This window comes from Stegodyphus dumicola, chromosome 6 (assembly GCF_044657685.1).
Source record: "Stegodyphus dumicola isolate Sdum_Otavi_A_Nest chromosome 6, ASM4465768v1".
NCBI lineage: Eukaryota > Metazoa > Arthropoda > Arachnida > Araneae > Eresidae > Stegodyphus > Stegodyphus dumicola.
Genome location: NC_140773.1, coordinates 125,976,674 through 125,990,966, shown reverse-complemented (window position 1 = coordinate 125,990,966; position 14,293 = coordinate 125,976,674).

Here is a 14,293-nt window from a genome sequence, read left to right as displayed (position 1 = left end):
ATTGGTAAGGCACGGTTTGGATAACGGAAGTAAATTAGAATAGAAAAATTAGAACTGTAAGTTATCTCCGTAGTACTGTACATAGAACTCTGAAGAAACTACTTCCAAAGCCATTTTACATCTAATATTCAAATCAAGACTTTCACTCGGCCTTTAATGGCATGCAGTACTTCCATATGCGTTCTTGAAATGGAGCAAAATGAATTGAATTATGAGTGGTATTATGTATATATACAACACCTAAGAAGGACTTAAGTCAATAAATAATGCAACATGTTAATGATATATTGTTAGTAAAGGTGTAGTGCTCCTCACTACACTTTTATTTTCAAATAATTCTGGCTTAATAAAAATCGAACAAAAATCGAGACTTTAATAGATATATGCAACTAGCATATTGTTCTCATGAGTATTAATATTCAATGAAATATTTTCGTTTAATAATGTAACGCATATGTATCACATTTTTAAATAATATCCTACTTATTATTCGTTCCTTTACTGTAATTTGAATGATAAAAATTAATATGGAAACGAAAAAGCTGTTTTGTTGTTTAAATAAATTTATAAATAAATTTAGTTGGAAAGAAATCCCGTTAAATTTTCTGTGCTCTTTCGCATAGAATTCTTACAGTCCATACATAAAGGGACGAAAATAACAAAACAAAACACCAACCAACAAACAAAAAATCGCATTACTACTCCTCCTTCTTTTATTTTCCCCCTTCTTTCCACTTCTTGAATCGTCATTTCAAGACCGCAGAAGGGAAGCACTTTAGATAAGGCAACCCCACCATCAAGTGCAACCGGATGCCATGGCCATTGGTGGCTGGAAATAGAAACCTCGGAATCTTCAATGTATATCAAGTAGCCACGAGAACAATGACATCGAGAGATAACTTTTGAAGGAACCCTCACCAAATCGGGAAGAATACCCAGTAGCAAATAAAGACCGCAATGTCCACCGCGTTTAGTATTCTAACCACGAAGCGTCTAAAACCCAAGCAAAAATGGTATCAGATAGTCGAGGACTTATCAGTACGCAAGAGTTTCCTGATTTTGTGCTTGGGCTGTTTATATCGCAAGTAATCCTGATTTTATCCTGCTTAGGTGCTACTGTTACGTATCTGAGCTTTACGCATTTTCCTTTAATAAACGAAAGCACATCCCTTGCGTTTCCTTTCATGCATTTTGATGCAGTTCCCAAAGTTTTGCTGTCAGAAAGCCTTTCTGATGGTATGTTTGTAAGACCGAGCTTTAACATTTCTGTTGTATATGAATTCACAAAGGCGATCTGTGGGTAGATTAATCAACAGAAAGCCCTTACTTGTCACTTAGATAATTGTTATGTAGCCTGCAGTAACTTAAAGTAAGAAGAATACAAATAAGTTTGAGCACAGCAGCGCATATATTTGAAGAATTTATTTTGCTAAGCTCATATTTAATATGCACTGGATAGTTTGCCTACATATCCTCTGTTATTTGCAAATAAAAAATATGGAGGGTATAACTGAGGATGATATATCTGTGTAATTACAATCTTTAGCTTTATTTTTGAATCTATCACATATATAAATAAAACAAAACATACTGCTCACATGATTATATTTATTTAGTTTCTAATGCTGTTATTTGGTTGTAATAATGCAAAAAATATTATGTTGCAGCATAATATTTTTTCCCATAACTACTTTATATTAAGTTTAAATGCAATTACTTAAATATTTTAATTTCCTTTTTAAAGTTTGTAGAAATGCTTCCAGCCAAGACCCGAAGTCAATAATAATTAAAACACTGATCAGAACATTTTCAGTTAACTTGATGACCTTAATTATTTGCTGAAATTATATGTTTGGACCAATTAGTTGAATATAAAGTAATAGGCTATATTTTTAATTTGATTTAATTTATGATAAAACTTAATTTGTTACTATAGAAGTAATTACAGTGGCTACAGAAGTAATAAATTTGCAATAAAAAAAAAAAGAAAATCTGAAAGTTTTCAGATTTTAAATTACGTCCAAAGGGGCGTTTGTTTAACATTTTGTCTGTTACCTTTATTTATTAAATATTATCGTTCTTCGCATTTAAACCAAAAAATTCAGTTCAAGAGCAATATCGCAAAACAGTTTAAAATTGAACATATCTTTAGAATTTTCGATACAGAGTCTTCCGCGCTGGAGATAAAAATGTTTTTTCTATACAACGTTGCTCGCTTTGAAATCCTTGAGTTTGTTAATCAAAAATTCGTTAAAGTTTTATAAAATATGAAATCGATAATAAAACAAATTCCAAATTTCAAATTTGTGCTTCATGCCCATATTCGCAGTAGGATTACGTCATTCAAAATTCGATGGCTCTATGTACCGTTGTTTTATGACAATGCGAGAAAAATACATAGATTTATGCAGGTTTTTCATTATTTAATTTCTTTAAATATAATGCAGGACATTTGATGGCAACAGTTCGAAAAGTGAAACAGACATTTGTAGTGAACCAATGCAAAATTGCAAAACGAAAGCAATAGTCCTTCAGCGACAAAACCCCTTTGGACTAAAAACGCATATTTCCTGAATATTCTGTTTAATTGCTTGACTTAAAATCTACATCATGATATCCCAAATAAGAACAATTTTGTGACACTTATTAGTGATATTTTGCTCCATCAGTCTTGCCCTACTTTCGTTTGTCCACTCAGTCGATATCTGCGTATCTCTCTCACTCCAGAGATGCAAAAATGCATTGGTTAATCATCAGAGGATTTTAGAGAAGTATGGGTAATTTTATTACATCTGTGGTGTCAGATGAGTATACTGTATATTTAATAACTATATATTGTATGCTTTCTTGTATTTCTGAGGAAAAAATGTGGATATGCCATATTTACTGCATGTGTAACAGAATACTGTAAAACTCACTGGACTTTCACTGGAAAAAAAAAATTAGAAGTTAAATTATTCTTTATATGTGATAACTGCTGCTTTTGTGGATAGAGTTCTGAGAAATAGTTTTTTTTCCCCAAACGAACTCTAATGAGTAACGGATGGCACGTTGTTTTGACAAAAAATAGAAACACATAAGAAAAGATTTTCGAGCTAAGGCTGGTGTAAAGGTTATGGGAATTCGTAAAAACAATTGGAAACTATATGGCATATTTTTTAAGTGACTAGGAACTAAAAAATTTATCTATAAAATGTTACAGATTTTTTATGACGCTCGATATTGTTAGTCCAAAGGGGCTTTGTTCCTGAAGGACTATTGATTTCGTTTTGCCATTTTGCGTTGAATCTCTATATCTGTCTGTTTCATTTTTCAAACTGTTGCCACCAAATGTTAGAGTCTTGCATTATATTTGAAGAAATTAAATAATGAAAAATCTGCATAAATGTATGTCTATTTCTCACATTGTGATAAAACAACGGTACGTAAAGCCACCGAATTTTGAATGACGTAATCCTCTTACGATTATGGGCATGTGGAAGACCAAATTTGAAATTTGTTTTATTATCGATTTCATATTTTGTAAAACTTTAACGAATTTTTGAGTAACAAACTCAACGATTTAAAAGCGAGGAATGGCAACGCTATACGAAAAAAAAAAAATTATCTCCAGCGCGCGGAACTGTGTATCGGAAATTCTAAAGATATGCTCATTTTAAAATTATTTTGAGACATTGCTACTGAACTGAATTTATGGCTTAAGTGCAAAGAACATGATATTTAATAAGAAAAGGTAACACACAAAATGTTAAAGAAACGCCCCTTTAGACCTAATTTAAAATCTGAAACCTTTGAGTTTTTTTTTATTTTTTTTTTTTTTATTTTTATTTTATTTCTTTTTGTGTCTTTGTACTGTAAAATGCGTTTAAAAAGTTTTAATTTTAAGTATTTTTGGTTTGAATTAAGGTTCTACTTCATATTTTTAATGAATAAGTAAAATTTTCTAAAAAATATATTGGGGGTTACTTCGTGATATTTTTCATAAGTACGTAAAACTGTCTTAGAATTATAACCCAATTTATAATGCTTTTGATTTTTACTTCTCTAATGAGAGGAGTTTATGAGAACGTAAATTGAAGGTGGCCTTCATCTGATGAAAAGGGTTAATAAATAAAGAAAACTATCTTCTTTTATAATTTTCGTTGAATATAACAGTAAGAGGTATTATGCATATGCTCATGCTTCTGGAATTCAGAACTCAATTTTTGATATTTTATTTACAAATCTTCCAAAGTTGAAATATGTACAATTACATTTGCAGTATGCGTTTTAATATAAATCTGCTAGCATGTGGAACAATTAACTAAGTAAGCTGTATGTATCCATTATACAGGCTGACAAATCAAATGTTAACTGACTACTTTACTTTAAATATTTTATGAAAATAGCATTTGCGTGGCGAATCTTTCCGCTTGATCGCAATTACAGTAAGCGACAACTCAATTTGACGCAGAAAGTAGCATATAGATTTCGACGTAATTAATGCTGTTTTTTATCACGTGTAAAAATACTTTCATTAAGGTGTTTTAGAAAAGATTCATTCAAAATATATGTTTTAGTTAGTTGATTATAAGTTCATGTCGACAATATTTCTGTAACTGCTTACTTTAGAATAAAAGGACTTTGCAACTTTATATACGCTGCATATTTTCTTTCAAAACGCTAATCGTAATATTTGCTAAGGTGTTTTTGTATAATTGTGTCCGATTAATATGTTAATTATCACGATGCATTGCACTTAAAAGCATTGTTATTATACACACATTTTCTTACATATGCCTCCATGTTATATTATAGCCTGAAATATAAAATTAATTTTACAAAGACTGTCTTTGAGATGATTCACCCAAGGCTATGCTCAGAAGCCAATACATTTATATCATTTGGATTCTTAAGGAGCAAAATGCTACCTTCGGGAACTATAAGTAATAATAACTTCTATAAGTAAGTTGAATAAATGATAAGTAGAGCAACTCTAGTTACATAAATAAAAATATGAAAATTAAACGTTTTTTTCTGCATTTATTAAATTATTCTGACGTTATATTTTATTTTTTGACATTACTTTAGATCGTAGGGAGCTTGGGAAGGGAACACATACTCTTGTGCATAGCAAAAAATTATTTTGAAAATTATGTAATTCGCACGGAAATGTTTTGCTTACAATATATACTGCAAAATAAATTACGATCGTGTAAAAACAATTTTAAGAATTATTTTTAGAATTTGTTATAAACAAATGTTAATACTCTACAACTTAAGAATTAAACAGACAGTTTTCATATAAAACTATAAATTTATACGCAAGGATTTCAGAAATTTCATAATATTTATTTTCTTTTAGGTGAGTCAATACCTTTATCTTCCTAAATATTGGCTTTGGGCAGGTAAGATTGTTTTCTTCATTGCTTTTAATCTTTTTGTTTCATTTCAAGTGAAAATACGTATAAATAGTATAATTGATGAGCATTTTGTGAATATAATGAAATGTTTTTGTGTAAAGGGTTTACTTACTGACTGTGTTTTCGTCATCCTTTGCTTTCATAAAGATTTTTAAAATTGCCCTCTAACTGAAACTGTGAGGAATACACTTCAGCTTCATATATAACATACTATAGGGCACCAATATGATGACTTCTTTTATAATACGTTACATAGTATTTAAATAAGGGTACAGAATTTGTGTAAAATATTTGCAATAGTATTAAATAATGCGTTTATTAAAAGAGAATCATTTAATAAAGCGGTTTCAATACTAAATCTATAAAGATCTGAGTCTCTTTAGCATGCAGAGAAAAGCTTCTAGTAAGCTGTTAATGCGCTACCCTTTATGGAGCTAAAATGTTACTTATGACTGAGGTTTTCTAAAGTAGAAGTCATGCTATTACAGTCCTGACGCCCATAAGGCAGCTAATAACTAGACTGGCAGTTCAGATAGGGTCGTTAGTCATTGTTTAGAAGTTTCGTTGCGTGAACATTTAGCTTATGTTAATGCATGTGAATTCTTGTGCTCCAAGGAATTATGGAAGCATTTCGATGGTTATTGCTGCTGTGAGTAATAGTTACGGAATACTCTATCGCGCATTAAATATACATGTTCGAAAAGTCATTGAGAAGGACTGTAATAAAATGATTTAATGGCTTTGTGTATTATCACTAACTGTTTAAATGATTCTCATATTTGAATAATCGTGTTTGTTCCTAGATTATAGGTTTTGCTGACAATAACTATCAGCTAATAAGTGTTAAGTGCAATATATCTGTATAATTGGTAAGGAAATTTATAGAACAACGCAACATATTTATGCATATGTAAGCATCAGTGACGTAAGATGTTCTATTCTAAACAATATCTATATGTTGTAGTTACGACAACATAAATCGCACAGAGAAAATTTAGTACATGAAATGTATTTCTGCGTTCAAATGCAAATTTTTAGGATAGTTATCCTCATTCCTGTGGAATCCAATCCATTTATTTAAACAGAAGATATGTTTTGCTGAATTTTAAACAAAAAAATTACTTTAAAATATTAACTTAAAGACAGTAATTATTATTTTAAGCTCTCTTTCTGTGAGTTTTCTGTTTAGGGTAGGAAACTGTTAATAAATATAGAGCTATTTTTGTCCTCTGATTTAGCATTAATGTAAAATGCGTTCTTCTTGAGATATCCTCATTTCCTACGGTGTAAGAACATATTTCATCAGGAGCTGATCGATCACCATGTTGTCAGTACCAATGAATCTTTGAATTATTATTATTTTTTTACGTAACCGATTAATGGGACAGACTGACCTGGTATGAAACTGTAGAGGCGTCCACACAGTTGCAGCTATTGTACCTTTTAATGTTCTATATAGATGCATAATTTTGAAAGTAATTAAAGATTTGCACGTGTAATGTCCTACATTACATGTTGATGATACGTTAAGTGAAATAGCTTTTGCAACTTAGCCAATGACCGTTAATTGTTAACTGGAACCTTAATTAACTGCATAGCGAGTGTGTCCTCATAGTGGTTTTTGAGAAATTCAATTTGAGAAATTCAAATTAATTGTTTTTTAACAATTTATTTTTCAAGCATTCTTTTCTCGCTCTTAGATTAATGGATTCTTAATGATTCGGATGATTCTTAGGTTTGCATGTGAATATAAATTCAAGATATATATGTTTCATGTAAAATTGGTATAAGACGCAGAGAAACCTAGTAACATATAGTGAAACAGACAACAACTAAGATTTTTAATTGGCGCTGCCCAACCGGGATAGTGGTTAGTGACTCTGACCACCGTACCGAAGGGTCCGGTTCGAATTACAGAGAAGTCATGGATGTTTGGAAATGTATAGTATCTTTGCAGCATGGGGGCTTTCTAAATATATGTCGAGCCGAAAGTTCTCTCGAGAGGCTGATGGTAGGGAAAGAGAGTTGAGAGACCCTCGGATCCATCCCCCGGGGGTGCTGTTCTTCAAAATTGGGAGCGTAACTTTAAGTAGTACTGTCACCTGTGGGGTGCCTAAGGCTCTTGCCAACAACAGACGCAATCTTGCCAGCCACAATGAATTTCGTGGACTCTGATAAGCAGAATTAGTCACAAGAACTTTAATTGGCTCTATAATTCTAGCTGCCCCTCTTTTTATATTTTAATCTTTATGTTCTATTCATATTCCAAGCTGGAGTGAATTTAGCAAAATAAAAATTGAAAGTATAGGAGGAAGAAAAATGTAAGCGTTTAGCTTACTTGATGTTGTCGAAAACTTAAACCTTATATATTACGAATTGCGGTATCTTCTCACATTTACACAAGTTTGAATTAAACAGCAATAAACGACGTTTACATCGCAAGTTGAGCACGAATTAAACAATCTTAAACTATTCACAGTGAATAAGGCAAAATATTTTTGGTTAATACGACTGAAATTTTAAATACATTCTAAGCAAAATGCTTATGTTACGCAAAATAGGCAAAACATAAGAGAATTTGTGTACCTCAGCCTCTTTCAAAATGATTCGTAGTTTCCGAACTGTCGTAAACCCTTTCCGCTTATGCACTTTTCTGAAAAATAAAGATTCTTATATAGCAACCTTACAACAAGATTTGTATAAGCATGAAAAAATGCGGGGAGAATCCCTTTTGTGTGGAGAGAAATTTTCTCAGATGCATCCCATTTCCTTCCTGTGTCTATCATCTTTGCGCTGCGCACCATGGAGTAATGTCACTGTCTGGAAAGTTTATTTTCTTAGACACGGGAAGAGTAACTTTTTCAGATAGAGAATTCGCGAAGTTAAGAGAGTTAATGTTACGGAATGCATGAGAGAGAAGGTGGGACAGCAGTTTCACGATAAATACCGAGCCCACCTCGGCGAAAAATACCGTATGATTTTCTTTGCGGCTTTCTAACCTTTAAGCCCTTTAATTTCATTTTCACGGTTTGTAAATCTGTCTCGAATCCAGCTATATGTGGGGTTGACTGCTCGCCACCGAGCTCCGGTTTTCGCTTTTGCGTTTCTTTATTTACTTTTTTGTTTTTATTTTTAGAGGGGGCTAGAACCTTTTAAGTGCATCGCAACGCTCTGCTTCTTGGAGAAATAGCTGCACTATTTCCTTGTTTAACGTTAGCTTCATGACGTTTGCAAGCCATAATTTTGCTGAGATGCGGGGCTGTGATCACGAGAATGGAAAAGTCTGTTAGTTTTATTTATTTATTTACTTGTGCTACCTTATTATAGCCACACTATGAGCAAAACTTTAAATGTTGTAAGAAGATGTGCGTTTCCTTTATACTAGTTGTAATATTCCAAAGGAAACGCTAAAGTCCACAATAGTTATGATATTTCAAATACAATGTTGTAACTATGAAATTTTACAGGGTAATTTTTTTCTATTGATTTAAATGTCAATTAAAGTTTAATAAACTATTGATTTATAATATAACCCAAAATTTAAAACTGTGCAATATTCTTCCTATTTTATCTGTGTGAAAAATATAAAATGGTAGCTGTAGACTGATTGCCTTAAATCTTTATCCTATTCATTGATAATTATAAAATTTCTCATGGTAGAAAATACAGCATTTTTTAAAACAAATCCTGTTACTTGGAGGCTCATGCTAGTACAACATTTAACATTATATATAACACCCCCAGTAAAAATAAACTAAATAGGAAAATATTTTATTATGTTAAAATGAATTCGCAGAAATATGTCTAATTAATACTTTTAGGAAGCTAGCACCAAATTCAATAAAGCTTCCCGTTAAAGTATCATTAACCCGAAACTTAGCCGAAGAATCTTAATTAATTTGTGCGATCAAAAGTGACACATATCAGTACACTGCTTTTTGAGTATCTCTTCCAAATTTTAGTGAAAAATACGAAATATTTTGCATTTAATTTGCTAAAGCATACCGAACATTTTATCTATCGCAATTCTTATTCTACAAAGATGGTTTTTAGAGTCATATTTCAAACTAGCAGAACTCTTCCACGTTTTGTTTGAGACTATTTAAAAAAATTCTCTACTTTATTTTGAAAATCTTTGAAACTTGAAATACAAATCTAGATTCAATAAAGGAAATTAATTCTGTAGTTTTTTCTTCTGGAAATCCATATATATAATATCCTTACGTTTTTGTTTATATATTACATTTTATTTAAATAAAAGGTATTTTAATTAATTTCGTTACTATATTTAATTGTGCTAAACTTTTCCGGGGTAATTTAATTCTTCTTGTAATGCAATAGAAAGAGGTGAAATTTAATGGCGTATTAACTTGAAATATGCTAATTAGCTTTATCTACATTGCGAAAATTTTTTATAATTAAAGGGGAAAAACAAAAAAACAGCATCGACAAACGTTCAGCTTATATTTTCACAGCTTATCTGTCAATACATTTTTTAAATGTTATGGGGCGGAGAATTCCAGATTTTTCAGAAAAATTTTCCTTTTAAGGATGTGTGAAAATTTATGAGTTCAAATTATACGGAAAGTAGAGCATCTTTATAGTTCTGCATCGCAATTAAATAAAATATTTAAGGGATATCAAAATTCAGCGTATTGCATTATTTACGTAATATTAGTGAGAAAGTTTCTTTTGCGAATAAATAATTTTAATTGCCAATACAGGGGAGGTAAAATTTTTCTGAATTTTTTCTGAATTTTCTTGATTGCATACATTAGAAAAATATAACGTATTGTCTTTAAAATATTGACGTGTATTAAAAATATTTCTTGAAACAAATTCTTGCAAGCATTTAAAAGACAAGCTTTGGTGTACAACATATTCATTTTCACATTCCTGCCACAATGGACTATAAGGTATTTCCTGCAATTTTTTACGGTATAAAAGTTGATCAGTTTGCATTAGATTTTAAATTAGCTCAATTTTTGAATGGACATGGCTATTTTCAAAGCTATTTAAACCGATTTGGCAATTTAGAATGTTGAGTTATCATTATTTTATTACTTTTTTATTTAGTTTTAATTTTCTTTCTTTATTATTAGGGGCTATTCATTTCGTTTTGGCATTTTGCGTTGATTCACCTTTCAAACAGTTGCCCCCATATATTATCGCCATATATTATATTTAAAAAAAAATTAAATCCTGAAGAATCTGCCTGAATTCATGAATGCTTTTTTACATTGTGAAAAATAAATAATAACTGTTCCTAGAGCCTTCCAATTCTGAATAACATAATCCTCCAAACAAATATGAATACCCGGAAGCTCAAATTTGGAGTTTTGATTTTTTTTATTGTCTAAACGTTATTACTATTCTAAAACGTTAAACGTTAAACTATTCTAAAACGTTAACGAATTTTTGACTACAAACTCAAAGATTTCAAAGCGAGTAATGGCAGCATTGTACAAAAAAAAAAGCATTTTTATCTCTTAGCATCAGAAATTCTGAAGATGTGGTTGTTTTTAAATATTTTGTGATATTGCTGTTGAATTGAATTTTATGTGGTTAAAGTACGAAGAACATGATATTTACTAAATAAAGGTAACACGCAAAACGTTAAAAAAACGCCCTTTTGGACGTAATATAAAATCTGACCTTCAGATTTCCTTTTTTTTTTAAATTTACTTATTGTTTTTATAATTTTAATTTTTACCCATTTGCAGTACTACCGTAATTTTTTTTTTTTTTTTTTTTTTTTTTTTGTTAGTGGCAAAACTTACTTGTTTAAGTCTCGTGGTATACTTTGTGAAACAAGAGGACTTAAAATTAGAGTTCACAAATATATGGCGTATAGTATGTGTATATTGCATACGTACCAATGTAAAATAATCGCATTTAAAACGCATTGATACAAGTAATATAAAACAAAATAGGGCCATTTAAAAATTTGTTCGATTAGCTTTTGCCCTTCAGTCTACGTATGTGTGTTTGTGTAAAATAGGTAATTTATTCATATCAGAGAAGAGTTCGTTTTTTTATAAATCGAAAAGGATGTTAATATGTTTCACAGTTTTCAGAGTTGGAAAACGTTTTTGATACGACATAATTTTGAGAAAATTGGTATGGTATGAAAGTTAATGTATATTAATTAAGCGCAACTTAATTTTAACGCAAATGAATTGCATTGAAATTCTAATCTTATATAAACCCACTAAAAATCATGTTTTCAAAATTAAATAATGCTTACTTAGGTTAAAAAAAAGTTAGACAGGGAATAGATGAAAGGATTCATTATCAGTTTTTTAAAAACCTAGCTTTTTATTAAAAGCCTTTTTTTCAGTAAGTCAACGAACTTCAAAAATCAAAGTTCACTTTATCGTTTATTGCAAATTTGATTAGAGGCATAAAATATCAAGTACCGCTGAGAAGACAGACATGTTTTGTAATCTTATCTTACTGAAACAGTATGGATTTTTCTTTTTAACCTTAAGCAAAAATAAATGTTTAACGTCATGCATTTCTTTAACTCTTTATTTTTGACTTGGAGATCGAAAGGATTAAAGAATAATGAAATGGTCTTAAAATGTTGGAAAAGATATCATGTTTGTGTCATGAGTTGTAACAAGAAAATCCTGGATTACTACCGATTCAATAAACTGATTCTGGAACACGTAAAATAATTCCAATTATGCAGAAGTTGAATTTCTCATGATTTTTTAAAGCAATTCTGGTTTAGCTTTAAACTCTGGTACAGCTAATCGAACAAATTTTTAAATGGCCCTATTTTGTTTTATATTACTTGTATCAATGCGTTTCAATTTAGCGTACAGAACTTTTCAAGACAAATGGGGGATTTTAAGGATTGATATTAATCGTTTCTTTTTTATCCAATTTTTAGTACTAAAATAAAATGTGTAAAAAATACTATTTTACATCATATATCAAAATAAAATATTTGGCTGTTAAAATGAAGTCTTTATGAAGTGGTCTGCAATATTTACTTCAGAAAGGTGTGTATTAGGAATATCCTTAGCGAAATTTTTTTGGAATTTTAGACTCTTACTCTAAGTCGTGTTACGCTATGATGAATGTAACAAACATTTATTTTTCATGATTGTCATATTGGATACATTAGACTTTTGATTTATTTTTTTAAATAGTTTCGCAATTTGTTTAATTCCGAGATTTGAAGTGGAAATTGTGCTACTTTTTTCGTTGACACGCCCACATGGGCGTATCTGCGAATAAAGTTTTAACGTGACTTCATGTGATGCGATTCTTGTGTGATTGCAAATTCTAAAAAATTTTATGAACTTTGTGTTTTTGACCAAAGACAATTGTGTGTGAATGCAAATTCTACTAATTTTTATGAACTTTGTGTTTTTGACCAAAGTCTGATTGAACTTTGACGTTTCGGTGCATGTTAAGGACATTAATGATTAATTGAATACAGACTTAAACTGTTTTCCTATCCTGTGACAAAGTGCTCTCAATTCAGAATGCTTCTTCTTAAATAACTCCGAATTAATATCTAGCAAAAACTGAATGCGTCCATTTGTAAAAGATTGCTTTATAACTTAAGATCTATGGAAAAATTTGCTTCCCCACGACCAGATTACTCCAAACCTTAGATTTTGAATGCATTCTATGCCTCTGGGTGATAGATGTACCAATAGTACATCTTCTTTTTGCTACAAACGTGAAAAGCCTAAGGCATACTTGATCTATTGGTGATAACTCACAGTAGTTGGTACCAAATGCGAGTGAAGGTAAAGGTAGTTTCGCAAATAATCAGTTTCTAGATTCGCAAATAAACAGTTTCTACCATTCGACGTGACATGTGGTTTTCAATTAGCATTCAAACATTATACATATTGCTTAACAAACTGCACAGTGTAAAACGATATAGCTACCCCTTCTTAATAGTTTAAATCTTCCCTTCATTATTTTAATAATAAGCCTAATTAAAACAATTTAAAATGTATTCCATTTATAAAATACTCAATGGTATTTATTATGAACATCTCAAGCATTACAAGAATTAATAAAAACTGTAAAAGGTTGTAGCGAAATTAGGTATTTTTTGAAGCAGGGGAGATGAAAAATGTGCCACGCCTCCGCCGGGACTCGAACAATGGGCCTCTCGAATACGCGCCGAGTGTGCTGACCATTACACTACGAACGCATGCTAAGAACGCGGGAGAAATACCTTAAGGTTACCGTAAAATATATTTTGAGAGCTATATATTAAGTGCTTTGGTACAGAATATTCAGTTTTTTTATAGTCTATGCCAGAGTAATTAATATTATATAAAAATTTTAAGTATCTTGTCATCAAATGTTTATATGCAGAGGTATTACATTTATGCATAAAATCATTTATCACCTAAATACTCTAAACAAAATAATGCGTTTTTGGATGCATCCGCGAGAAGTTGACTACATATGAAAATTTTTGCTAATCACATTTTAAGGTAAAACACATTTACATTTACTAATCACATTTAGGTAATAATATTTTGAAATTATTATTACCTAAATTTCGAAAATATATTTATGGCAATTTCGCATTTACAAATCTTAATATTTCAAAATCGGAGTTTTTCTCTTAATATCACTGAACATTTTACAGCAATACATATTTGTATTTGATTGTAGTTCCAAGACCCAATCTGTTTTAATTGCTAAAATTCTGATGATGTCACTGAATATTTTAAATGAAATATTTTAGTTTATGAAATTAATCCCATAACATGTAAGCAACTTTCATTACTAAAATCCATATTTTCTGATAATGCTAATTGAACATTTTTCATGATGCATACCTATTTGGGATTTTAAACTCATAAGAGGTAATCAGTTTTAGTTGCTAAAATTCGCTGTCTATTTTC